The sequence below is a fragment of the Podarcis raffonei genome, chromosome 2 (assembly GCF_027172205.1).
Source record: "Podarcis raffonei isolate rPodRaf1 chromosome 2, rPodRaf1.pri, whole genome shotgun sequence".
NCBI lineage: Eukaryota > Metazoa > Chordata > Lepidosauria > Squamata > Lacertidae > Podarcis > Podarcis raffonei.
The window spans coordinates 101,364,338-101,391,454 of NC_070603.1; the positions used below are offsets into that span (position 1 = coordinate 101,364,338).

At 44.7% G+C, this 27,117-nt stretch overlaps 1 protein-coding gene across 3 annotated transcripts in view; it reads left to right on the top strand.

Annotated features, from left to right (window-relative positions):
- The window catches only part of PRICKLE2 (prickle planar cell polarity protein 2), a 259,828-nt gene that overhangs the window by 134,210 nt on the left and 98,501 nt on the right, over positions 1 to 27,117 (top strand). Inside the window, exon 1 of one of the 3 annotated variants that reach the window (XM_053378304.1) lies at positions 17,479 to 18,272. The exons of the other annotated variants lie outside the window; for them this stretch is intronic. The gene's annotated coding sequence lies outside the window, so the exon portion shown is untranslated. Of the gene's footprint in view, positions 1 to 17,478; positions 18,273 to 27,117 lie in introns of those variants that run through there. 3 annotated transcript variants of the gene reach the window in all.

Sequence of the window (27,117 nt, forward strand, 5' to 3'; positions counted from 1 at the left end):
AGTGAAAGGCGGGATATCAAATCCAAACCCCTCTTCTTCTTCTTCTTCTTCTTCTTCTTCTTCTTCTTCTTCTTCTTCTTCATTAGCTATCCCTGATTTATGGTATTTCTATATGTGGAGGTAACAGAGGCAGAAGGGGGGAAATGCTTTTGCATATGGTAAACAAATTTTAAAAATCTCTGCTGGAGGTCAGTTGCGGAGAAAGGGAAGCTCTGAAGTATCAACCGCAAGCCCTCCTGCAGAAGCATCCCATAATTGTCATCATTTTGCAGGTTTAAGCCTCTTGCTTTCTTTTCTTTTCCATGTGGGGCGTTTTAACATTAAGAGTCTGTTGCTGCAAATTACCTAGCCTACATTTATTCTGGAAGGTATGCAAAAGCAGCTGGAATTGTTGTTGTTGTTTTTTGCCTTGAAGTGGCACAGTGTTCTCTCTGTCTTCCTGAGGAGTGCAGCAAGTAGGTCGCTATTGTTTTCTTTGGGGGGGGGGTTTCTTGCGCCTTGTCTCTCCGAAGCCCTTTTTGCTGATTCCAGGGCTGCGAGGGAACATTTGGACACGCTGTGGTTTCACTTGATCTAATGGGAATCCACTGGGCAAGTGTCAAGTACTCAGTTCACGAGCTGTCACTTAAAGCGCTGTTTACGGAGCTTCTAGAAACTGTGCGGTCAGCCCTTTGCCGAAGAATCCTATGACCAGAAAGAGCATCCTTTCTCTGTGATGTTGTCACGACCAGCTCCATCTGTCTCCATAAAGGATGTTCACTAAATAATTCAGCAAGGCAACTTGATATGCCATCCATCTCCCTTATTACCCCAGTGACCTGATGATAAGGCTCTGCTTGTTGTTGTAACTGCTTGGCGATGTCACATAAGCTGCTACAGTCTGAAAAATAAACACAGCAATGCAATCTGGTCCATCCCCCCCCCCATCGCCCAGTAAGGGTTGCTGGATCACAGAGTTTGATGTGAATTTGCAGGGCTTTAGCTTCTTTCTCAGATAAAGAAGTGCCATCTTAAGATACAGGGGTTGGCTGTTGTTCCTCAAGGCTCAACGCTCTGTATCCTCACTGTTCTAAAGAATCAGATTTGTATAAAGCAGATGTCTCCTGTGTCAGCCTTGGGGTTCGGATGCCAAATCATCTGGCAACTTTGCCCCTTTGTGGCGAGACCCTTTGCAGATAATATCAGATGTTTCAAAGGATTGTATTTGTGATAGCTTGAATTGCTGGAACCGACCGAGTTGGTAAAGCAAATCTATTTATTTATTTAGATTTATTTATTAAATTTATTTTGGAACTTCACAAACATATGCGTACACACCCCTCAGCTTAATGAAAGTACAAAACCTGAAATACACTGCATTGCATTCATCAGGGGTGTCCAGTACGATGCCCTACAGAGATCGTTGGGCATCCACAAACAGCATGGTGAATGGTTACGTTTGACGAGAGCTGTAATCCAGTAACATCTGGAGAGCATCGCGTTGGCGTAGATCAAGAACGGACAATGCCTGTGTTCTCAAGGATCCCTCTGTTTCCTTGCCAGTTGCGGACTGGGAGCAGGAAGTGTACTTTGGCATGCAAACAGACCCCCTCATGAGTAGTCAGGCTCCATAACTACGATGGTGCCTTCAGACAGTGAGAGCTTCACACTTAAAAAGCATAACTGCTTCGATAGAGTGTTGATATTGCATAGAAAATTCAAACGAGAAATGTGAAATTAAAACACGGGGTGCCTCTGTTTCTTACAACTTTCACTCATCACTAGGAGTGAATGTGTGAGCAACTATTTTACCATCTCTTAGTTAAAACTGGGTACGATTGCCAGGAATTAGATAAAGTCTAATCTAACCGCTTGGGAACTGCCAGTTGCCCATTCATTCCCTAGTCTTAGATCGTAACTGATGTGCATTCCAAATGTTCGTGAATGCAACTCTTGGATTTCTGATTTTAGCTTCCTGGTTTCTTTTCTTACTAGAAAAGCTCATCTCTTGAGTTTTAACAGCATCCATCTTCCTGGCTGTGAAAGCCATTAGAGCAACCTTTGTGAAGTGTGTTCCCCTGGCTCACCCTACACCTTGTCTCTTAATGAAACACCCTCTTAAAGTGTGCAGCACACGGCAGCCCTGAGGAATGAAGGTTGCCCTCCGGAGTTAGTTGAGCCGAGCTGAACCGGCTGTAGGAGAAAGAGGAATTAATATATTCAAGGGATCCGAAACAGTCCAGTAGACACTACTCTTGACGAAGTTGAGATCTGTAGTATGGAACCCATTGGAAAGTAGGAAGTTGCCATTGGTCTATCTAGCTCACTATTCTACACTGACCTCTCAGGTGGGCACCATTGGCATTGTAAGGGAACAAGGGGGCATTCATGGTGAGTTGCGGCACCACTTTTTTCCAGAAAAATAGCATTGATGATGACCGTCTTCAAATTGGGCTGTCATGTAGAAAATGGAGCAAATTAGTTCTCTCTTGCACCAATGTGTTTCCAATTACAAAGAAAAGGATTTGGACTAAATGTTAGGCAGAACTTCCTGATGGCATAATCTGTTCAACAGTGAACAGGCAGACTACCTTGGCTAGTGACTGAGTCTTTAATGGGAGGTTTCTAAGTAGATGCTGGATGGTCACCTATTAGGGATACTGTAGTACACATCTTGCACCAACAGACAATTGGGCCAGATGACCTTTAAGGTCCCTTCCTGCTCTGTGGGTTGTATTTGATGTGCTGCTGCCAAATTGTTGATGGGGACAGACTTAACTCCAGTGATCCAAAGCTTGCACTGGCTGCCCAGTCTCAAGGTTCTTGCATTAATTCACAATGTTCTTAACAATGTGGGTACAGGATATCTCAGGTACTGTCTAATCCCGTATACCCCTGCCCATGTTTCCAGCATTCCATATAGTTCAGCTTTCTCGAATTCTGTTTAGTGTTCCTTCTGTATTTCTGATGTCCTGCAATCTCCTCATTTCTAAAGACCATTTGCGTCCTAGTGGCGGGTCAGGAGTTATCAAGCAAATAAATGTAGCTTTTAAGGATGGAAAATTCCTCATCTGGAGACCCTGAAATAAGAGGAATTGATTTTGAAAAATTGATCCGGCATCCAGGTACAAATATATTATCTGAAATATTTAGAACACAGGTTCTAAATATAATGCAGGTTTAGAATATCACTGCCAGCCAGAATGAGAAAAGGACTGTAAAACTTCTAGGACAGGGGTCAGCAAACTTTTTCAGCAGGGGGCCGGTCCACTGTCCCTCAGACCTTGTGGAGGGCCGCACACCTTCTACTCATGTAAAAACACACTGATTCCTGGACCGTCTGTGGACTGGATTTAGAAGGCAATCTGGCACTCGGGCCTTAGTTTGCTTACCCATGCTCTAGGAAATATCTCCTGAAATTTGGTCTTCGAAGTCAATTTACCGCGAGCTCAACATTATCGGTATAGAAATGACAACGCAAAGGCATTTAACACCTCAGATATTAAATGAGATGTAGAAAGTTGGAAAAGGCAACTGTTTGTACTGAACCAAAAACACAGCAGACTTCTTCCACATATGGTGGACAAAACTCATGTATTTTGGGAAATTATGTCCAAGCAATATTGTCTTTTAATAACATTAATGTACCTGTGGAGCTTCTTGTTTTGCGTTCTCTGTTTCATACCAGATGGGTAGTCTTTAGAAGGAAGGAAACATGAGGTAGCATTGAATATGTGGTTGTCATTGGAAACATAAGCAGATACCTTTGAAATTGGGGGGGGTGCAGAAGGCAGGGTACTCTTTTATTGGTAAAGTTGACTGCGTACTGTAAACCTCCCAATGTATTTGATTAGGAACATAGGAAGTGGCCTTATGCAGAGTCAGACCATGGGTCCATCTACCTCAGTATTGTCTACACTGACTGGCAGCAGGTCTCTAGGGTTTCAGGCAGGGGCCATTCCCAGCTGTACCTGGAGATGCCAGGGATTGAACCCGGGGCCTTCTGCATGCAGAGCAGATGTTCCACCACTGAGCCACAGCTCTTCCTCATTGTGCTAATGAAATATGGAGTTCAGTAGTTGTGTATCTTGAAGCACACGGCCGCAAATCAGTTGAATGGTTCCCCAAATAAGGGTTAATTCTCTGCCCGTTGTAAATCGCTCCTGATGGCCACTGCCATTATACGTTTCATATAATGTTCCTCCAAGATGTATGATATATGTAATGTTATAGCACTACAGTGGTACCTCGGGTTAAGTACTTAATTCGTTCCGGAGGTCTGTACTTAACCTGAAACTGTTCTTAACCTGAAGCACCACTTTAGCTAATGGGGTTTCCTGCTGCCTTTCCTGAAGCAAAGTTCTTAGCCTGAAGCACTACTTCTGGGCTAGCGGAGTGTGTAACCTGAAGTGTATGTAACTTGAAGCGTATGTAACCCGAGGTACCACTGTACTTGGAAGAATTTGTGGGCAATAACTGCCTTCTTCCTTATAGACTTTTGCAGGTGTTAAGGTGAGCAGAGGGGCTCCTCTTCGTAGCTCCACCCCTCCTTGGAAGTTTAGGGGTGTGTGGCCTGAGGGCAGGCCCGGCTCAGCTATGAGGTGGGGTGAAGCAGCTGCCTCAGGTGGCGGAAATACCGGAGACAGTGTTCCCTCAAGTTGTGGAACTCCCTCCTCGCAGAGGTGTGCCCTCACCTTTGCAATATATCTTTAATCATAAGCTGAAGATGCATCTCTTTATCCTGACCTTTGACTGTACACACACAAACACACACTTTAATATTGTATTTTTACATTGTTACGACCCATCTTGGCCCTTATGGAAGAAATCTAATTAATCATAATACAGTGGTGCCCCACAAGACGAATGCCTCACAAGACGGAAAACTCGCTAGACGAAAGGGTTTTCCGTTTTTTGAGCTGCTTCGCAAGACGAATTTCCCTATGGGCTTGCTTCGCAAGACGAAAACGTCTTGCAAGTTTATTTCCTTTTTCTTAACACCGTTAATACAGTTGCGACTTGACTTCGAGGAGCAACTCATAGAACGCAGTGTACATAGTAGCCTTTTTTGAGGTTTTTAAAGACTTTGGTGATTTTTGAAGCTTTTCCAAAACTTCTTTTGCAGCCATTTGGTAAGTTAAGCTTTTAAAACTTTTTGGGGGGGTTTTGGATTTTGGGTTGGAGTGTTTGGAATTCAAGGACTTGGTGTTGGGGAGGGATTTGCAAGAATCTGGAAGCTTGTGTGTTTTTTCCTGCATTTTTATGATTTTTTGTGACCATTGGGGCACTCTGCTGTTTTTTTTTTAAAAATCTGGATTTGAATTTCTGTGTGCTGGGTGGCTGGGGGAACAGTTGGGGAGGGGTTTGCAAGAATCTGGAAACTTGTGTTTTTTCCCCTGCATTTTTATGATTTTCTGTGACCATTGGGCCACTCTGCTGTTTTTTTAAAAAATTTCTGGGTTTGAATTTTGAAATGCTCTTTACAGTATGTGTGACTTTAAAGAGCACTTAATAAACTCTTGTTGTACCAAATTTGGCTTTGTTTGGACTTTTTTGACCATAGGAACGCATTAATTGATTTTCAATGCATTCCTATGGGATTTCGTGCTTCGCAAGACGAAAAATTCGCTAGACGAAAAAATTCACGGAACGAATTAATTTCGTCTTGCGAGGCACCACTGTACATTGGTGCCTCCTTACCGTCACCAACTTCTTTTTCTTTAGCAATGTCTCTCTCATGCAAAGCAAAGCAGTAAAAAAGTGATGAGGCCAACACATGTTCCCAGCAGTACATAGCCCCTCAAGAGTTCTATTCTGGCCGACACACAAACACATACACACATTCTTATATTCCAGAGGAAACTCCCTCAGTAACATCCATAGTAACAATCAGCATTTTGATATCATTTGCTAAGTGTATTTCCCTGATAACAATTTCAGACCATTTGCTTTGAATTCTGTATGGGCAACCCAATCCACATTTAAGCAGAAAATGATATAGGAATGGGACAACTATGATGGTAGGCAGTGATAAGGAACAGGTGCCATCTTGTGACACCAGCACAATCCATTGTTCCCTGACAATCCTTTCAGTTGCCTGGCTCATAAAGATTGTTACAAGAGGACAGGCCCTGTGGTTTCATGGCACAGTGGTACCTCTATTTGTGAATGCCTCTGTTTGCGCACACTGTGGTTACGAGCTCTGGTAACCCAGAAGTAGCCGTTCCCAGTTGCGAACTTTGCCCCGGGATGTGAGTAGAAATTGCGCGTCAGAGGCGCGCGTGCAGCGGGAGGCGCACTTTTGCTAATGGCCCCTCATGTTACGAGCGGTTTCCAGTTACGAACGGGCCTCCAGAACAGATTCCATTCGTAACCAGAAATACCACTGTGTGTTTAAATGTGTTTAAGTGTGTTAAATGTGTTTAAAGGGTAAAGGGGACCCCTGACCATTAGGTCCAGTCATGACCGACTCTGGGGTTGCGGCGCTCATCTTGCTTTATTGGCCAAGGGAGCCGGCGTACAGTTTCCGGGTCATGTGGCCAGCATGACTAAGCCACTTCTGGCGAACCAGAGCAGTACACGGAAACGCCGTTTACATTCCCACCGGAGCGGTACCTATTTATCTACTTGCACTTTGACATGCTTTTGAACTGCTAGGTTAGCAAGTGTGTGTTTAAATGGTAGCTAAAAATCCTTGGAACCTTTTACATAATTATTTGTCCTGTTAGCAACATGAGTATTCTGCAGACAGACCTAGAAGTGTTGCAGAAAAGAAAATAGGCCTCAGAAGGTACCCTTGACAGGTTGTGAGGCTTGACTCTGAGCTCTAAATCAGTTCAAGCTGTAAGAACACAGGCCTCAGTAACACTCTGGTTCCAGTCTCTGAAGGTAAACTGGATGACAGCTGCACCATGCCACTTTTTCTCTGGGCAGTGAAATCTGTTTTGCGTAGGTAGTTTTCCACTGAAGGTTGTTATCTGCTAAAGAGGGAATTCCCCCACTTCTTTAACAAGTTTTCCAAGGACACATTCCCTAGGTTTGGCTGTGGAGAATCCACTGTCTCTCCTTACCTGCAGCGATACCGGCCTGCCTTCAGCTCACTTTGCAATTGAAATGTCAACCCTAATTTTGTGAAGGAAAATGGATAGAAATGTTGGTGTTTTAAAAAAATGCTTTATTGACTAAATCCCAAAGGATTTATTAGTCTTTTGCGCCAGAAACAGCGAAGTCTTGTGGCATCTTCAAGAACAGATTGATCATGGCATCAGCTTTGGTAGACCATAGTCAATTTCTCTATTTGTGTTCATTGGTGTCCCATTGCCAAGATGACTGTGTCATCAAGAACTGTTTTGTGAATTATAATGACATGGAATGCAGAAAAAATACAGACGGTGATAATTAGGTACTCCTCAATGTCTACTTAATTTCTCCCACATCTCACTTTTTACAGTTCTTTCCCCCAATGCATATATGAACCTGCAACTCAGGATAACAATTCATGCATCTGGCGAAGTGGACTGTAGTCTACGGTAGTTTGTGCCATAATAAATATGTTAGTCGTTAAGGTACCACAAGCCTCTTTGTTGCTATTGAATAAAATTACCGAAATCAGATGGTTTATAAGAAATATTCCCCTTCAAAAAGCCACAGTGCAGCCAGCAGTTGAGAGAGCCACTCGTTACATACAGTTCATTCCATTTTGGTAGCCTAAAAATTTGTTCTCTGGTGCAAAGGCAGGAGTAGAACCAAATAGCTGGAAACAGATTTTGTCTAAACATTAGAAGAACATGTCTAATAGCAAGAGTTACTTGGCAGTAGAACAGACCATCTTGTTTATTTATTCCTTAAGGAGCTCACGGTGGGGCAAATGATTCCCCCCTCTTTCTATTTTATATTCACAACAACCTTGTGAGGTAGTTGAGGCTGAGAGATGGTGATTGGCCCTTCAGAATGGATAGGTTTGATCTTCTTGCAGTCCATGGGACTCTCAAAAGTCTCCTCCAGCACCATAATTCAAAAGCATCAATTCTTCAGCGATCAGCCTTCCTTATGGTCCAGCTCTCACTTCCGTACATCACTACTGGGAAAAACCATAGCTTTAACTATACGGACCTTTGTCGGCAAGGTGATGTCTCTGCTTTTTAAGAAGCGCATACTTTCCCTCGAAATAATTCCAGGCACTAGTTGAAGCCTTACAGTGATACAGTTCCTAGCAACCCTCAGCAAAGCACAGTGCCCAAAATGGTCTGAGGGGGAGGATGTGTTTCAAATCTACTTTAAAGGCATAGTGTGTATGCAACCCAAGTTCCTATGAAGTGAGACAAGCTAAGGAAGATACATGAAGGGTTGCCTTGGAGACAAAGCAAATGCACTTGAGGAGAATCACTAGGCAATTATCCATATGCGTTCTCTCCTCCCTCTTCCCTCTTCTTTCAAATAAGATCAAACCAAAGGTTCACCCCATGCTTCGGCATCCTGCTTCCCACAACAGACAACCCTATGGATCTGAGAAGCCCTTATGCAGGGTTTGAAGTCTATAATCCTCCATGTTGCTTCTGGTGTCTAGTAGCTCTGAACATGGAGCCAGTCATGACTGAAAACCATCAATAGCCCACTCCTCCATGAATTAGTCTAATCCCTTTTTAAGGAACTAAAGGAAGCTCAGTGATAGCTCAGGTGGTAGAGCACGAGACACTTAATCTTAAGGTCATGTGTTCAAGCCCCAAAAGATCCCTGCACTTCAGGGGTTTAGAGTAGATGTCCCTTGTGGTCCTTTCCAATTCTGTGAATCTGTGGGTCAGACCATTGGTCTATCTAGCTCCAGCACTGACTAGCAGCGGCTCTCCAAGGTTCCGGACAGGGGACATTCTCAGCTTTACCTGTAAACGCCAGGGTTTGAAGCTGGGATCTTTTGCATGCAGAACACGCGCTTTATCAGAAGGCTGAAGGCACAAGGTATTGCCCATCACATCTTGTGGCTGCAGTTCTATGAAGTAAATTGTGGGCTGTGTGAAGATGTTATTTTGTCTGTCCTGAATCTTCCATCAGTCGTTTTCACGGGGTGACCCTGAATTATAGTAGTAGTAGTAGTAGTAGTAGTAGTAGTGTGTGTGTGTGTGTGTGTGTGTGTGTGAGAGAGAGAGAGAGAGAGAGAGAATATTAATGTCTACCCACTTCCTACATATGAGGCATAATTTTATAAACCTCTGCCATATCCCCTTTAGTTGCCTTTTGTACTGAATCAAAAAGCCCCAAATGCAGAAATAGAGTTTAGACTGATGTGAGTCCTCCTTCTGCATTTGCTGTATGTCAGGGATGGGGAAGCTGTGCCCGCCCCCCCCCCCATGTTATAGGGCTTCCATCAGCCCCAACAATAATTGTCAGGGATGATGGAAGCTGTGGTCCAGCACCTGCTGGAGGGTCACAGGTTCCCCATCCCCGCTGTAAACAACTGAGATGATGCTCAGCTTCCATGTCAGCTGTTGGCCTTTTCCCCACTTGATTCAGATCACCCAGCATCTGCCCTTGGATTTAGGAATACCTTAAACAAATAAATAGCTGCATCTGCTGGCTGGCTGTTCTTCATGAATTTGCCTCATGATTTTGTGAACCCTGTAATCTATTCTGGCATTCAATGCGTATTTCCTAATGAGCTCCAGAGTCTAAGTCCTTGTGTTATGAAAAAATCAAATAATTGCTTCCTGTTCCTCCCCCTCACCCAGTGCAACTCATGACCTTACATAACTCTGTGGTTGTTACACGCCAGTAATTCCTTTCCAGCGTTACGGAGCTCTAAATTGCTGTAGAGAACTTGATTCATACTCTTTCTCTTTTCGCTATTTTTTGCTTCTTTTTCTTGTTTGCCTTTTCTTGTTTGTTCTCTGTTTCTATTTTCTTCATTGCTTTCTGGCCCTTTCCTGGTAGCTCCTAGTGATGTGGGACTGGCTACAGATGCAAGCAGACAATCAAAGAAGTCAGCGTTGAAGTGAAATGGCTGAGCAAGCTCCGCGTGCCCATAGCTGTCAAGTGTCCTTACTTGAAGGGACAGTCCCTTATTTCAGCGCCATGTCCCACTGCTGTCCCTTATTGATAGAGGTCCCTTAAAATGTCCCTTAAATGATGTCCCTTAAATTTCAAAGGAAGCAGCTCCTCTCCCTCCCTCCCTCCCTGCCGGCCAGGGAGGAGGGAGGCTCCAACTGTGTTGCTTAGCTGTGTTGCTCACCCAATAAGAAGTCTAAGAACGACTGGGGGGTGGAGCTTACATGCCTTGTGTGTGGCTAGTTAATGCAAGCTGAGGGGGTTTTTGAATGCTGGACGCCATTTTGTTGCACGTGCTGCTGCAAACTTTGCAGTGCAAAGCCAGGCCAGGGAGCCTTCTTAAGTTGAGGCTGCATAGGCCTTGTGGTACATGTGATTCAGATTCTGTTCAGTTGAACCTCTGGTTACAAAGTTGGTTGGACAGTGTTCTCGAAGCAACCAGCATGAGTTTGACCAGGCTGCAGGAGAACAGGAAGATTGGAGTGCCTGGAACAGGTGAGGCTGCAGGTCCCTTATTCAATTCAATTCAAAATCCTTTATTAGGCATAGCACACCACACATTATCAAACAAACATCATATACAGACTGTATAAAATACGGGCTCAGCGAACACAATTTATCCCAGTCCTATTCTTAACTCCAAAAAATAAATCGATGTACATAGATAATATAATACAACACAGCAACATCACCTACCATTAAGAACCACTAAGTCTCTTTATCAGGTCCCTTATTTTGGCTGCTGGTCCCTTATTTTCAAGGCTGCTGGTCCCTTATTTTCAAATCTGTAAGTTGACAGCTATGCGCGTGCCAAATTCAGAATCTGAATATTTAAAAAGGGAGAACATGAAGTTCAGAATCCGAAATACTCCTGCGTCTGGAATTCATCAGTATCCGAACATGATTGGCAGAATTTCAATACAGACACTTTCTTCTATCAAAACCTGAAATTCACCCCCCAAAACTGAAAACGCATAAATCTGCATTTGGGTGGCAAATTTGCTTGCCCTGTAGCAAGAACAAAATAAAACATATACACACTCCGTAATGACCCAAACCAACCAATGTGTACAATTGAAGTTGATTGGAAACCGAGAACTTTTGTTCTGCTCCCACTTGCTGCTGAATGCCTTCCTTATTCTGTGCTGCCCATTCAGATCCAACACCATAATTTAACACTATCCACATCCATTTATAATATGAACATTTCATCACCTGGCCCATTTTCATGGCTTGGCAATACAGAGAAGTCCCTTGCATTTACTCAGCTGTTTAAAAGTAGTCCTGACAAGAAGTTGTCCTATCAAATGGCTGTTAGCCATTGTCTGAGGCGATGCCTGTGGTTTCAGCAACGTTTCCAAGGAAAATTGTTGCACTAAACAAGTTATATTTGTTTCTGTTTTGAATTATGATTTTGAAAAACATGAAGTCCTTGTTTGCTTTTGCCTGGTTGAGTTTTGGTCCATTTCCTCCATACTTTAATTAATGTACGCTGAGTTGACTATAAAATACGTCATTTTGGGGTTTTGGCAGGCAGGCTTAGCAAGGATGTATCAAAATTCTTGTGCTATGTCCAGATTAAGCACGACAGCCTGGGTTTCTAAAGCAGTCTCCTTTCCCCGACAGACTGCAATGAAGAAAGCCAGGATTCATGCAAAGACATGTATGTGTGAGATAGTGAGTTTGTGCAATAGATGAATAACTACAAATTACTGTTACTTTATGGGGTGCAGTTCACCTCCCATTGAACCCCTGCATTTTAAAGAGATTGCCACGCAACATTTGCATGGCAGTTTGATTAGTAATAGTTGTTTACAGTCTTTGTCCTCACAGTACCCCATGTCAGTGGTGAAATCCCGTGGTGTTAACCTGTAGTCATGGCAGACATGTTTCCAGTGGTGGACCTAAATTTCTGGAGCCCTGAAGCTTGAACTGCCATGGGGGGCCCTTGGCCCCTTCCCAACCAGCACCGAGGTCTGGGTAATCACTGTTATCTTCAGTGGGGCTGCTCCATAACAGATCACCACACCTTTACAACATCTGTGCTACTGACTATCAAACTTTGGGATTGTTGACATGTTTACATATATATATATATATATATATATATATATATATATATATATATATATATCAGTTTGAGCAGTGCCACTCAAATTAGGTCTGCTAGACCCCAAAATTTGAAGCAATAGGGACTAAAGTTGCTTCTGGGGGCCCCCTCTGTGATTAGGCGCCCTGAAGCTTCCTCAGTTTCATAGTAGATCTGCCTCTTCATTGCACCTCTGAAATTGCACCCTGTGCTTAGCAAGTAAGTTCTAGCCAACTTGCCAAACAACGACCCGTTCCAGAGTCCAACTGCAACTTGATGCGAGCACGTAATTAAACCTACATTAGCACAATCAGATCCCACTGGATCCTGCATAAATGGGTCCTTTCTGGCCCCAGTGCTTTCCCCCCTCTTTCTCCTTTCTCCCATGCACACCCACTGATCACATTGTGCTTTCCTTGGCAACTGCTGCTCTGGCACTCAGAGCAGGGTTGGGTTTGCTCCAGCTGCCTTTATAGACATTTGCCAGATTCTGCAGTTTTAAGACTCGTTTTGTGGGTTTCGTGGCTGCTGCTGTATCAGACCATAGGATTTGGGCCACCCAGCTGGGCTATCACCTGACTTACCAGATCTCCCTTGCCACACAACTCAGACCTTCCAAGTGTCCCTATTTTCCAGGGACAGTCCCGGATTTCTGATTTGACCCCAGAATTCCCCACTTTTCCTTAGGATGTCCCTATTTTCATTGGAGAAATATTGGGGGGCATGGAGTTATGCGTCACCCCCTCCCCCCGAGCAAAGGAGATAAGCAACTATACAACCTTTAGAAGACACCTGAAGGCAGCCCTGTATAGGGAAGTTTTTAAATGTTTAATGTTTTATTATGTTTTTCTATATGCCAGAAGCTGTCCAGAGTGGCTGGGGCAACCTAATCAGATGGGTGGGGTATAAATTAATTTTTTGTTGTTGTTGTTGTACGTCCCTATTTTCACCAGAGAAGTATGACAACTATCCCCTCCGCCTCCAATCAAGCAACATCATCAGCCAGTAAACAAATACTATGAATATGTGAATATGTTTTAAATATTAATATGCAAATTAAAGAAGGGATAAATGGAAATGAGCAGCAACCTGACCATCATCTAAACATGGACAGCTATAAAGACTGATTGGCTAGTTCTTTGCAAGCTTGTGATTCTGGAGCGGACATGTCAATGGAAAATCCCGTTTATATTTACTACAGGCAAAAAGCAATTCCAAACCCAAACAAGGCCTTATTGGGTTGCCTGTTAATGTTATAGTCCAGAATTTTGGCAGATGTGCTTAACTTCCCTTCCACTGGCTTTAGAAAAAGTTCTGCTGAATAACATTACCTGAAGATTTGGCCCTGCGCCTTCTAGTCTTAAGGTTGTGGTCATAAACACACAACCAGGGAGAAAACCTCCTAGTGGAACTTCCTTCTGAATAAACAGAAACAGGATTGCACTGTAAATCCATATAATCTTTTCTCATCGTGGCATCAGAAACTTTTATCATAGCTCAATATTGAACGTTTTGATGATGAATTTTTCACTATGTAGTTTTATAGTTTTGGTTTACAAAAAAAGAAAAAGAAGAAAAGGATTAAGTATTTATTAGTCTTCCACCACTGTCTACTGAGTGTTTTTGTCCAGGGTTTGTGATATGAACCCATGTAGGCAACACAGCCAGATGGGCAGGGAATAATAATAATAATAATGGCTGGTGTTATAATTTGGCCAACTAGGCAGCCATTTAGGGTGCAGACCTCAGAGGGGCACAGTACTGACTCTTGAGAAGCACCACTTTATACGGATTAGTTTTTGTTACATTTTATAAATTTCTGATAATCTTTTATTTTATTTTATATTTTGAAGAGTTCTCCCAGCTTACATACACTCAGCAATGTTGCAAAAGAGACTGGTTGGCTTGGCAACTATATCAACTGAAGATGCCCAAGCACCAGCACATAGAATCACAGAAACATGAGACTTGTAGAGTTGGAAGGCATCACAAAGGTCATCTATAGTCCAGTCCCCTGCAATGCAAGAATCTTTCAGCCAATGTGGGACTTGAACCCAGGACCCTGAGATTAAGAGTCTCATGCTCTGCCAACTGAGCTACAAAGGCAGGAATGAACTGGTGACAAAACTTGCAAAAGGAAAAGGCACGCAAAGTGAGATTTTGATATGTCTGAAATTGAAACAATTCAGAGACTTAAATTTTAACATCACAATTCACAAGATTATTCGAAATGATTTGTGCGCTAAAACACGTTCTTCCGTATTTGAGAAAGATTGTTGTATTACTTACTATTGCGATTTAAAACAAACTTAGCAGCTTTCATTTTTTCTACAAGGCATCTGTTTTTGAAAATTGAAGTTAGCAAATCTTTTGGGGGGGGAGTTCAAATGGTTAGGCTTGCCTAGGGCTTAAAATAGCTCTGCATGTAGGTCAACCCTTAAAAAATCAGCATCCCCAAATTTCCAGGGCTAGTTTATGAAAAAGGTAATGAACATAGCTGCGAGCAAGCAAAACGCCACAGTAATAAGTAATGGCTATCCCACACCACATTTTCTGGCTTCTGACCTGACTGGCTTCTGAAGGCCAGAGAGGAATAAATAATGGAGAAGGAAATTGTACTCAGTGTCCTTGGAATTTGAAAATTTATGTGGAGAAAGTCCATTTCTTCTCAAATGTTGGAATCTTCTGTGGGCTTTGCTAAACTGGAGCCTGTTTTCCCAACGTTTTGCGGAGTCCTGCTCAGAGATGGGCGTTCAGCTGGCCTGGTCTTTCTCCTTGCCGTTTTGGAGGAGGACGCTTAACCGTTCCAGCCTGCAGGGTACAATGCTGTTGCCTGCTGAGCCGCCATCTGCCTTAGGTTTCCCTGCCTATCACAGCGGGTGTCTCCTTGGCGCTTTGGCCGGCACGCTGGTAGCTGCCTCTGTGGCACCGTAAGTGGGGCAGCCGACTGTTCTTTCCCCCTAGTCAGCACTCAAGCCACACCATTAGCTGGTTCTCCTTTCTGCCATTTCTTCCCACTGGGAACATTTAGCAAACCTTTTATAGGAGCATCGGTTTCCATACTTCAATTTAACAAGGACCAGCAATGTGGTGATGTCTGTCCTGCCCTGGCTTCCAAACCCAGCACTCATTCTCAAAGTCCTTGATGCCATTGCTGAGAAATCCTGAACTGGAGCCCTAAACCGTTGTGCATGACAATCTCCATACGGCCTATAGCAGTTCTGCGATATATATTCATTGCTAGTGCAAACACGGGTGGCGCTGTGGGTTAAACCACAGAGCCTAGGACTTGCCGATCAGAAGGTCGGTGGTTCGAATCTCCGCGACGGGGTGAGCTCCAGTTGCTCGGTCCCTGCTCCTGCCAACCTAGCAGTTCGAAAGCACAAAAAGTGCAAGTAGATAAATAGGTACCGCTCCGGCGGGAAGGTAAACGGCGTTTCCGTGCGCTGCTCTGGTTCGCCAGAAGCAGCTTAGTCATGCTGGCCACATGACCTGGAAGCTGTATGCTGACTCCCTTGGCCAACCCCAGAGTCGGTCACGACTGGACCTAATGGTCAGGGGTCCCTTTACCTTTACCTAGTGCAAACAAACAAGGTTAGTGACTGTGGCACAAAACCAGGGAGTTTTGAGGCTGCCCATACTCAGAGGCATACCTACTGTAGGCTCCAGTGTACCCTTGGCAAGGAGATATATCAGAGTCTCTGAAGCTGGGAGAGTATGTGGACCAGAAACTCAAAAAGTTTGCTTTTCGTCACCTTTTGTGGCCCGCCAGTGTTCTACTCCTCCTCCCATCCTTCTCCTCCATTGGTCTACCTGTTTGCCTGCTTTCCTGCCTCCCTTGACTCACTGCTTTCCCTTTTGCCTCCTTCCTCCCTGGCTTCTCTTTTCCTCCTCCTGCAACTCTCACCCAAGTGCTCCATCTTTCTTCCCTCTGAGCCCCACTGAACACTCTGCTCAGAATTGGGATGCAAGATGACCTTAACAGATTGGAAAACCGGGCCCAACCTAACAAAATGAATTTCAATAGGGACAGATGTAAGGTTCGACACTTAGGCAGGAAAAACCAGCTGCATAGATACAAGATGGGGGGGGGGCACCTGGCTTGCATCCTAATGGACCACAAGCTTAACACAAGTCAGCAGTGTGATGCAGCAGCAAAAAAAGTGGATGTGATTCTAGGCTGCATGAACAGAAGTATAGTGCCCCAATAAAGGGAAGTAATAGTACTGTTCTATTCTGCCTTAGTCAGACCACACCGATACTACCTTGTCCAGTCCTGGGCACCAGATTTTAAGAAGGATATTGACAAGCTGGAATGTGTGCAGAGGAGGGCAACCAAGATGACCAAGGGTCTGGAAACTAAGCCATATGAGGAACTGTTGAAGGAGCTGGGTATGTTGGGTATGGAGACTGAGAGGAGATATGATAGCTATCTTCAAATATCTTAAGGGCTGTCACATGGAAGATGGAGCAAGCTTGTTTTTTCCTGTTCTGGAGGGTAGGACTTGAATCAGTGGATTCAAGTTACAACAAAGGAGATTCTCACTAAACATCTGGAAGAACTTCCTAAACGCAAGAGCTGTCCAACAGTGGAATGGACTCCCTCTGGAGGTTGTGGACTCTCCTTCCTTGGAGGTCTTTAAGCAAAGGTTGGGTGGCCATGTCTCTTGGATGCTTTAGCTCAGATTCCCGTTGGACTAGATGACCCTTGGGGTTCCTTCCAAGTCTATAATTCTATGTTAAATACATTTAACAAAAATGAAAATGATATACAAGTGCTTGGGAAGTTGTCATCTGGGCATGTTCTCTGTGGCTAAGGGATCGAAAGGTATTTGTGAATTTTGTCAGTAAGTACTGTCCAACTGAAACCATACCCAGACTTTCGCTCTAAGTTGGCCTGATTCTGGTGAGTTCTCACCCATGTTGGCCACACAGGTGAAACACCTGACCTTGCATTTGAACACCTGTAGGCAGGAAAGGATTCCAGGCAGGCCAATGTTTAGGCTGCAGGAGGGCAGATGGAGGGCTCCATTTATTCCCCAAGCCTAGGAGTGGTTTGCTACTGGGCAAACTGGCAAATAACTGGAAACAGTGGCTTGGCTTAGACAAGGCGAGGTGGGCTCAGCGTCCAATACTCTCGCCGTTTATGTAGGGGCTTGTTCATGTGTAGAGATAAAACCGTGTCGTTTTTGCTCGTGGAGAGAGAACTGGGCAATTCCCATAACTTATGATGCACATGTTGTTTTTTTAAAAAAGATTTTCTTCTTCTTGGCCGTGCAAAAAGAGCAGGGGAAGTGAGACGGCGTATTGATTTGCAGAGAGCAGCCTGATTTGCATATAGATCTAAATCCCAGGCGCTGGCCGGCGGGCCATTCGCTGAACTGTCCAGATGTAGCGCCTTTGACTTGCTGACATCACCGCCTCATTAGCATGCAGAAGAGGCGAGCACTGCAACAGCGAAGCCTCCCAGCCCGGCGAGCCAGCGAATGCGCCGCGATGGGGCTGCGCGGAGCAAACTGAAGCTCTCTCCGGCTCCGAGAGGGAGGCGGGACTGCGGATTGGATGCAGGCTCCGCTGTCTCCCAGGGTCACTCAGTAAACCCGGAGTTGGGGCTCCGCTGGAGTCACTTGGCCGGCTGCAAGGGAGGAGATGGACTGACAGGGTGAAAGGAAGGGAAGGAAGGAAGGAAGGTGGGAGGAAGAGAAGGGGAGAGAAAGGGAGAGAATCCCTTGGCCAAGCTGGAATTCCGAGGAAGGCAACGTTAAGCTCTCCCAAGCCTATGCAGACGCACAGCAGATTTTTTCCTTGCAAGCCACCCTATGTTTTTATGTGCGTGCGTGTCTCCTGGAAGGATTTGACCAGAGAGAGAGAGAAGTCTGCTGCTGCTGCTGCTGCTCATTTCAAGAAATCCTCCCACCACTAGCCTATCAACAGTGCTATTGGGTTTTTCTCCCCCACCCCGCTTTGCAAAAACAGAAAACAAGATACTTCACCATGCTGCAGTGTTCCCTGGGCTTTTGCAAGCAAACGTGCACCAAAGGAAAGTAAACTAAAAGCAAGACCCCGCCCCAGCGGAGGGGGGTTGGAGGGGCTTGGTGGATTTAAAATTCAAAATAAAAAAAAAAGAAAACTTGCCGAAATCTGGACTCGGAGGCGGCCGGAGCAGGTAAGCGAGGATGCTTTGTGGTTTACGTCTCTGTAGGGTATATAATAAGGTAGTGAACCGTACATAGCTGTGGATGCGGCCAGCCGAAATGTAATTCTGAAACACACTTTAGCGGGATGGCTTTGCTCGTCCGTCTGCATCTCTCTGCCTTGGGAGTCAGGGCTGCTGTTCACTGAAATAGTTAATTGCTAGCCTGGGCATTTAAAATCGCCAGGAAGTCAGAAGGAAAATACTTAAGCAACTTGATCTTCTTTTAAATAATTGCAAAGGGAGGGGGGAGTCTCCACCACCCCACCCCCTACAAACATCTGTCAGAGTTAATTTTACTTCATGGTCATTTGTGCCCCAGAGTGTTTAAGACCTTTAGGGATTTTGAAGCGAACTGTTGATGACTCAGACTTCTAGTAGATGATATTTTTAGCGTGACTGGTGTCTCTCTCCCCCCCCCCCCCGCTTTTTTATTTTCCTCCCCTTTTTGCAGTCCTTAGAAGATACACAAAAGGCCCTTGACACACAGAGTGTCATCTCACACCTTTGTTTTCTTTAGAAACAGCCGGATCCCTGTAATTGCTGAACCAAGATGGTTAGAGCCCGGCTTGGTTTTTCTTTCTGTCGCTTTTATTTTTCTGGGTTTCCTTAAAGCTTACTTTGAAAAGGCCACACAGGCCACATCAGCACAACCTGTGGCCGTGGAATTTTTAATCCGGTCGTTTGCCCTTTTCTACTTCCAGCGACTGGGATGTGCCAAGAAGGCAAGAAATAAAGCAAGACTCATTATTCCCACCAGTTAAGAGCCACCACTCCTTGCAATTCTGTCTCACTTCCCCCCTTAACTTGTCCTGCTTCCCTTTAATCGGTGATTATTTCATCTTGCATGTCAAGTGCCTTTAAAGGAGACGTTATCAGAGCCTTGTGCTCTGATTTTGATGTGTGATCTGGATGCATCGTAAAGTCAAGGCTGGTTAGTTTTCAGTACTAGCCACAATACCTTCTTCTGGGGTTTTTGGCTTTCTCTTCATGCAATGAGTTTTACTGTACCAAAGCAATACAACTCTGTTTCGTTTGCCAGTTATATTTACTTTTTAAATAAAATTTGGTTCCTTCTTGTCGGAACCCTAAGTGGTTTAGAGTACACACACACACACACACACACACACACACACACACACTTTTTCTCATTCTGATTACTTTCACAGATGGGTAAGTCCAGCTTGTCTCAAGGGATACTGAACTTTGAAATAATTACCATATTAAAAAGACTCTGAAGCCTTCTAATATAGCATGTTAGAAACCCTTCCATTTTCTCCCTTGGTAACAGAAGAGCTCTGACATGTGGTCTTCCGCTTCTTTGCAAATGAAGACTGACCATGTCCTAATGGGCTTTGAATCAAGGCTACCATGACTCCAGAATGTATGTAGGGATTCCTTGTAAAACAATTCCCCCCCAAAAGAATTGCCGGAGCACAATGAAATGTATAAAACAGTATAATTAGCTTTGAGGAAGAGGAGTAATGGATGTAATCATTGCTCTAGGCTGGGAGAGAGGCTTGCTGTCAGCTCAGAGCAATGGCAACCTCTTGCTTCCAGATAAGACTTTTGCACAATGCCCTGGTCTAATTCATAGCCTCATCACCCTTTTGCTCTCGGGCATCAGAATAAGTGTAACGGGTGCACCCTCCTGATGTTTGGGGCTAGGACTCTTGTCATGGCTGATCATGGGCCATACTACCTGGGGCTACAATAGGAGTTCCTGTTCAGAACGTCTGGAGATCAGATTGGGATAGGTGATGGAGAATCTGTGTTGCTATGAAGACTCTAGGGTTGCTGCTATTATACTAGTGCAAGGGGGATATCACTTGCGCCATGTCCAGCGCACACCTGTACCCCTAGCCTCTGTTACGCAGCAAAGAAAATGAGGCTTAGAATTGTAGAAGTTGGAAGGGACCCCAAGGATCATCTAGTCCAACCCCCTGCAATGCAGGAATGTGCAGCTTTGTCTCATACAGGGATCGAACCCACAACCTTGGCATTACGAGCACCATGCTGTAACCCACTGAGCTGTTAGGAAGCTGCCTTCAACTAAGTCAGCACAATGACCCAACTAATTCAGTATCGTCTACGCAGATTGTCAGCAGCTCTTCAGGGTTTCAGACAGGGGACGTTCTGAGCCCTATCAGGAGATGTCAGGATTGAACCTAGGGTCTTCTGCACCTCCCGTTCAGCTTATGTGCCCTTCTGCAGGTTTGCTCTGCAGCACGGGTTATCTTGCATGTGTTTTAATTATACAGTTCCCACTGGACTGCGCCAGCTTGAAAATGTAGTTTCCTGTGTTCAGCTAGACTGCATACAGCTATCTCCAAAAAGAAAGAAAGAAAGAAAGAAAAAAGAGTAGAGAGGCTACTCTGTTCAGAAATAAAGCCTGAATGTGAAAGATAGAATGCCTTCTTTCTGAGGCAGACTCCTCTGCTTATTTAAGTGGCTATAAAGGAATCCATTGAGATGGGATGACTGCATGCTATCTCGCTGAGCTGGAAAAGCAATTGAACAGCATAATTAAAAACCACACAAGATAACCCACGGAGCGGTGCAAGCCTTTAAAAGCACACTCATGCTATACAAACTGCTACGGAATTAAAAATCACAGGGTGTATTTAGAGATCTGTCATTCTCTAGCCTTTCTTTATTCCGCCCCCCCTCCCCACCAAAAAAAGTGCACTTGAAATGATGGCATCTGCTGAATGCACACAGTGGTGTGTTTTGAGTTGCCATTAGGAATCTGACAGTTCCTGCTAAGTTTGCCGGCTGTTTAGGCTAGTGTGTTTGCTCTCTGCCATATGGGAACCCTTAATGGCGCTTCCAAAAGTCGGGCATTTGATGATCACAAGGCCCGGAACACACACACACACACACACAGAGAGAGAGAGAGAGAGAGAGAGAGAGAGAGAGAGAGAGAGAGATCTGTAATGCCCATGAAAACAGATTTTAGGCCAGGAGATGAATACTTTTTAAAGAGATTTGGGGATGTAAAATAAAATTTATTGTTTTCAAGCTGTTCAGGGCTGCTGCAGCTTGTTACAGAGCTTCACAGATACACATATCCCCAAGAACTGGAGTATTTGGGAAAGGGGAAATTTTGTGATGTTTATCACAGATCCTTTTCCTACCTGTGGAAAGCTGAGAACGGGTGAGCAGATTGGGATGGTATAGACTGAACCAAGAATGGGTGTTGTTTAGCACTTAAAGGACTTGGGGCACAGGCTCATGGCACAAATTTGCATACGCTAATCACTATGGTATTGATGTACCTGGGCAAATTATGGTGACGGGTGGCAGTGTTGCGCTTTGCATCTGCACTAGGCATTTCAAGCAGTTTTGTACCACTTTAAACAGCCAAAAGAATCGTGGGAACTGGTGTTTCTTAAAGGTGTGCAGAAAGTTGCTAGGAGACCCCAGCTCCCCTCCCAGAGCTATAATTCACAGAGTTCTCGGGAGGAAAGGGTCTAAGCCACTTTGCGAATAGCAGCTCTGTGAGGGAGATAGGGGCATAGCTGTCAACTTTTCCCTTTTCTTGCGAGGAATCCTATTCAGAGTAAGGGAATTTCCCTTAAAAAGGGGAAACGTTGACAGCTATGGATAGGGGGTCTCCCCACAACTCTCAGTGGCCTTATCAAGCTACAGTTCTCAAGATTACTTGGGGGAAGCTAAGGGGATTTTAAAGAGGCATGTCAGTGCTTTAAATATCCAGGGCAGATGGGGCCTGGAACTTGGTGCAAAAGACTTAGCCCCCCACCCCCGGGCCTTCTGTAACCAACACCCTTGAGGTTGAATACCACTGTTGTCGTCGCCACCTGTAAGAGTTGCCCTGCACATTACCATTAACCAAAATTTTTAAAAAATTAAAATAGGTGTGAGACAGAGTTGGACACTTCTGCTTTGCTCGCTTCTGCCATTGCAGCCTGAAGCCTGGAAATTGGTTTGGCTTATACATCTGTGGCAAGGAGATGATAAGTAGGATGTTCTCTCCTGTCGCTAGTTACTTGGCTGTGAATCCGGTAATTTTGTATTTCCGAATTTTCTTTCAAATGGCAACACGGTAATTCCCCACCACCCCTTTTCCAATTTCCACTTGGAGGAGGCTCTGCTTTCTGATCCCTTTATCTTTTGGCTGAAGGCCAAGCACAGAGGGACAGAACCAGAAATGCTCCGGTTTTATGAATATTATTTCCAGAAAGGCTTTCAGGGCCCTGCCATCACTTTGGCCATAAAAGTAACCAGGAATTAAGTTCAGATAAATGCAAGGTTATGAGGAATACGGCCGAAGGTGATTAAGAGGCCTGATCCTTTTGGTCCCTCGTGTCTCTCTCATTCCTTGAAGTATTTGTTTACTTAAACATCTAGGTCTTATAGAGCCTGGCCACATAGCAGTGATTGCATGGCTGAAGGCGGATAAAAACACAACTAACAGAGAAAGCACTAAACTGCTTAAACCCATCCCAAAGAGAGAGAAAATTCAGGAGCTAGTGTGTCATAGCAGATACTGCTGTTGTTGTTTCTGGATAAAACCAGATTTGAATCTTCACTCCTCCATGAAGCGCACTTGATTACATTGGGCCACTCACAATCTCTCAGCCTAGCCTGCCTCTGAATCTCTCTAGCCTCCGGCCCTCAGGATTCTCCCTACACCCTTTACCAACCTGCTTCATGCCCTTCTTGAGTCTTTGGCCTGGCTGAAACATGCCCTTGAACTCTTGTATATTGGCTGCCTGCACGGAGGATTGAGAAGGGTGTGTGGAAACCAGCCCACTGTAGAAAGACAAACTTGACCATTGTTGCTCCACCCATTTTTGCCTCAGGGCCCACCCACCATGGGCTTGTGCCCCCATCCCTGAAGGTTGCCCAGAAGGGATGAAAAAGTTCCCCCTGCCCTGGTTTCTATTGCCTGGCGAAGACATCCAACCCACTTGCTGCCAGACTAGCAATAGGGAGAGTCCATAGCTCAGTGGTAGAGCACATGGTTGTGTGTGCAGAAGGTTCCCTATTCAAACCCAGGCATCTCCAGGGTGGAAATGGGCAAAACTCCAGTCTGAAAAAGTGGACAACTGCTGCCCAGTTCTCACCAACCTGGTGCTTTCTGGATCTTTTGGACCACAGTTCCCATCAGCCCCGACCAGCCTCAGAGTTGTAGTCCAACTGCTTAGTCTGAAGAAGTGTTCATGCACACGAAAGCTCATACCAATAACAAACTTAGTTGGTCTCTAAGGTGCTACTAGAAGGAATTTTTTAATTTTGTTTTGACTACGGCAGACCAACACAGGTACCTACCTGTAACTGGCTTATCCTGAAGCAGCTTGAATGTCCCAGCAATCTGCCCACAGATTTCCTGTTGCTGGGAATTGTAGCTCTGTGAGGGAAATAGGAGTCTCCTAACAACTCTCTGCACCCTGAGCAAACTACAGTTCCCAGGATTCTTTGGGGCAAACCCATGTCTGTTTAAAGTGATGTAAAGGACTGGGAATGAAAGAGGGGAAAATGTAATTGAATGAGTGTCATGCACTATTTTTCAATAGCCTTCAGTCTTTGCCAGATCAACTCCTGACTGTACTGAGGTTCTAGATGGGCCGTCTTCCATTCCTGCCATATTCGACTCCCCGTCCCTTTCATTTTACCTTTGCGTACATATGCTAGGGCTGGGGCAAAGAATCTTTAATGTTCTGTCAAGTTCAATCTCTCAATAGCCATTAAGCAGAGACAAGATGGGAGAGAGAAAGGAACTTGTGGTAATTTTCAGCCTACTGTACAATGCTTCCTTCCTCCTCTGCTCCTCTTTGGGAGTTGCAAAATTGTCAGCTGTTGAAATGCAGCCAACGTTTGGCAGTTGTGCTAATATGTGGCTGTGTGATGACACCAAGAGGTCTGATGTGTCCAGGACTATTGCCCAACTTTCGTAATGAATGGACTGACTCACCTCCCTAGGTATCTCATTATAGTCTGAGGAAGCAGCTTCCCGAGAAACTGGAGCCTAACTTTAAGAGTTCCTCCTCTTTCAGGTCAGGCCTTTCATACTTGCCTCGACTTCCATTGTGCAACGGATCCCCTGTGTTTGATTATTGTCTCATTATTATTTTAAACCCACTGGCTTGTTAGAGTGCAGATTGCTCTTCAAACCAATGCAGTTTTTGTGCGTTGTTGATCAAGCCCCGTATAAGCGACCATCCTGGGAAACCGTAGAGCGATTTGCGCCTGTAGGAGAAGTATTGATATGAAATGACCCTGCCTAGCGGAGTTCCAAGTGAAATATTCTCTCTGGGGTTCTTAGCTGATGCAGCTGGATCAATGTACGAAACAGTCAAATCGCAGGGCTGAAATTGATGGTGCGCTTGTACAAAGGAACAATACCTTTAATAAGTGTGACGCTGAATCCATGGTAGGCTTGGGCCTCTGGGAGGGAGGGGAGAGAGGCATCTGCAAAGGTCAGCTTGCTCTCAGATCCTGCGGCCTGATAAGGCAACCCAGCCTAACAGACTTCAAAATCCCCAATATCAGTCCACATGGCTGTTGTTTTGGGAGTTCCTGGCACTTCGTTTTCACTGGGCTGGCTGCCACATCCCACAGACTTCCTGGCAGCTGAGCAGTACCCGTTCCTGACGCCTCAGACCCTTTCATTCATGGCCGTCCCTAAAGGAGTGACTTTGTTTGTACCGTTTTTTGACCGCAGCATAGCGTTTGGCCTCAGCCTAGTTGGGATAAACCTTTTCAGCAACACAGGCCTGTTTTAGCTCACTCCTCCTGGCAGGTCCTGGCTATGAATCTTTCACAGTGTCTCTGCTGTAGACTGTTAAAAATTAACATCTTCATAAGCAACTGGCCACTTCCTTACAACCTTGGAGACCTCCCTAGATGCAACTGCTTTCTCCCAAGGGAAGAGCCATCAATGCAATCTGGTTAGTGAGATGTTTGGGGGTTGTTGTTTTTTAAATTAATATTGAGAAGCTTCAGGGCCAGCCCAATACATTTTGCTGCCTGAGGCAAAGGGCAAAGTGGTGTCCCTTCCTGTTCCAGACTGGTGGTTGAATCTTGCTTCAACAACACCATCCTCCCATTCACCTGAAAGCAGAAGGCTATCTTGGTGGATGCAGGGCTGACCACATGGCACACACGGCTTGGTCTACTCCCTGCCCTATAGCATTTTCCACCTGAGGTGGCTTTCTCACTCTGCCTCATGACAGGGCCGCTGGTATAAGATGTGATTTCTGCAGATAGTCTTCTAGGATTGGTTCATGTAGAGGTTTGGGTATGCAATTAAGCTGGTTGGTTTGCAGTTTTGTCTGCCATTTTGGGGCTTGGAACCGCCCAGTTTAAAATACTAAAGACAATGCTGAAGACGTTAGGGGGAGCCAGCAAAAATCTGAAGAGGCTTCTACATCATTCAGGCTCTGTTCTGTTGGTGGATGAAAATAAATGGGAAATTGGAGAAGGTTCATGAATGGAACAGGCTGCCATCATACCTCTTCTCTTGACTATTTTAGATGTGCATCTATCTGTTTACTGAAGGGAGTGGGATAAGGAACCTCTAAGCCCCTTCAGCCTCAGTCAGCATGGCCAAATGGTACAGATGGATGCTGGGAATTGTTCAGCCAAAAATAAGGCTCCCCTTATTTAAAGTCTCATACAGCAGCTCACAGTGATTCAAACAGTAAAAATGCAATCAGACCATTAAAAAGCCATCAGCAACAGCCATCTGAAACAAAATCTTCTGAAACCAGAAGAGAAAACATCCAGTATTGTTCCTTCTTCATCAACATAAAAATATATTATGCAGGAGGATGTTGACTAATCTGCTCGAGAGAGTTGGCCAGACATGCCTTCTAAGGACTTCTAAAGTGAGAGGAGGCAGAGATGCTTCCACAAAATAAGTCACATTGAGCAAGTCCTTCTCTGAAGATCTTCCCTGAAGATCTTGATGCCAGGGAGAAACTTATTCAGGTATCCTTGGTCTATATCGTTTACGACAGAGGTGGGTAAGTTGTGGCCCTCCAGATGTTGAACTTCAGTTCATATTAGACACAGCCAGAATGGGCAGTGGTTGGAGATCATAGAATCGTAGAATTGTAGAGTTGGAAGGGACCACAAGGGTCATCTAGTCCAGCTATTTTGCCCAACATGGGGCACGAACCTACAACCCTGAGATGATGGGAGTCATAGTCCAACAAGATCTGGAGAGCACAATATTAGGGAAGTCTGCTTTAAGACTGCTTTCCTTGGCAGCCAGGGGCTTCCTAGAGTGGATAAAGCTTGTAATGGAAACAGGAAGTGAAGATTGAAATGGATTTCCAGTCAGGGAGGTATTCCACAGGCCTTCAAGGAGGATTTAGGTTGAGAACAGGATATGAGATGGCATCAGCGCTGCAGCCGGCTCACCACAGTGGAGGTTTTCACAGTGTTTGAGATCCTTCGGAGCCTGGAGATATTACAGATAATAAATTTCTTTGAATGCTTAGAAGTGCTGTGCCAGGGTGAAATTAGCCTGTATAAATCTATAAATGCAGCCAAAGAACTTAGCTAGACAATGTTAGTGTTACGATAAGGAGAAAAAGATATATTTAAATGGGGGAAAATATTCCGTGAAAAAATATGAAAATGTGATTTCTGTTGACCTTTTCTTCCTTGTAAAAGCAAACTATAAAAAGAGAAGTGCTGTATCAGTGAATAATTACACACCCCTAAAATAATCAAGATCTTGCATCCTAATGTTTCACCTCAATTCAGGAAGTGACGAACCTCTTGAACATTCAGAGTGAACAAACTCGCAGGACTCAGCTATACAGCTGCAAATAAAATGTTTTAA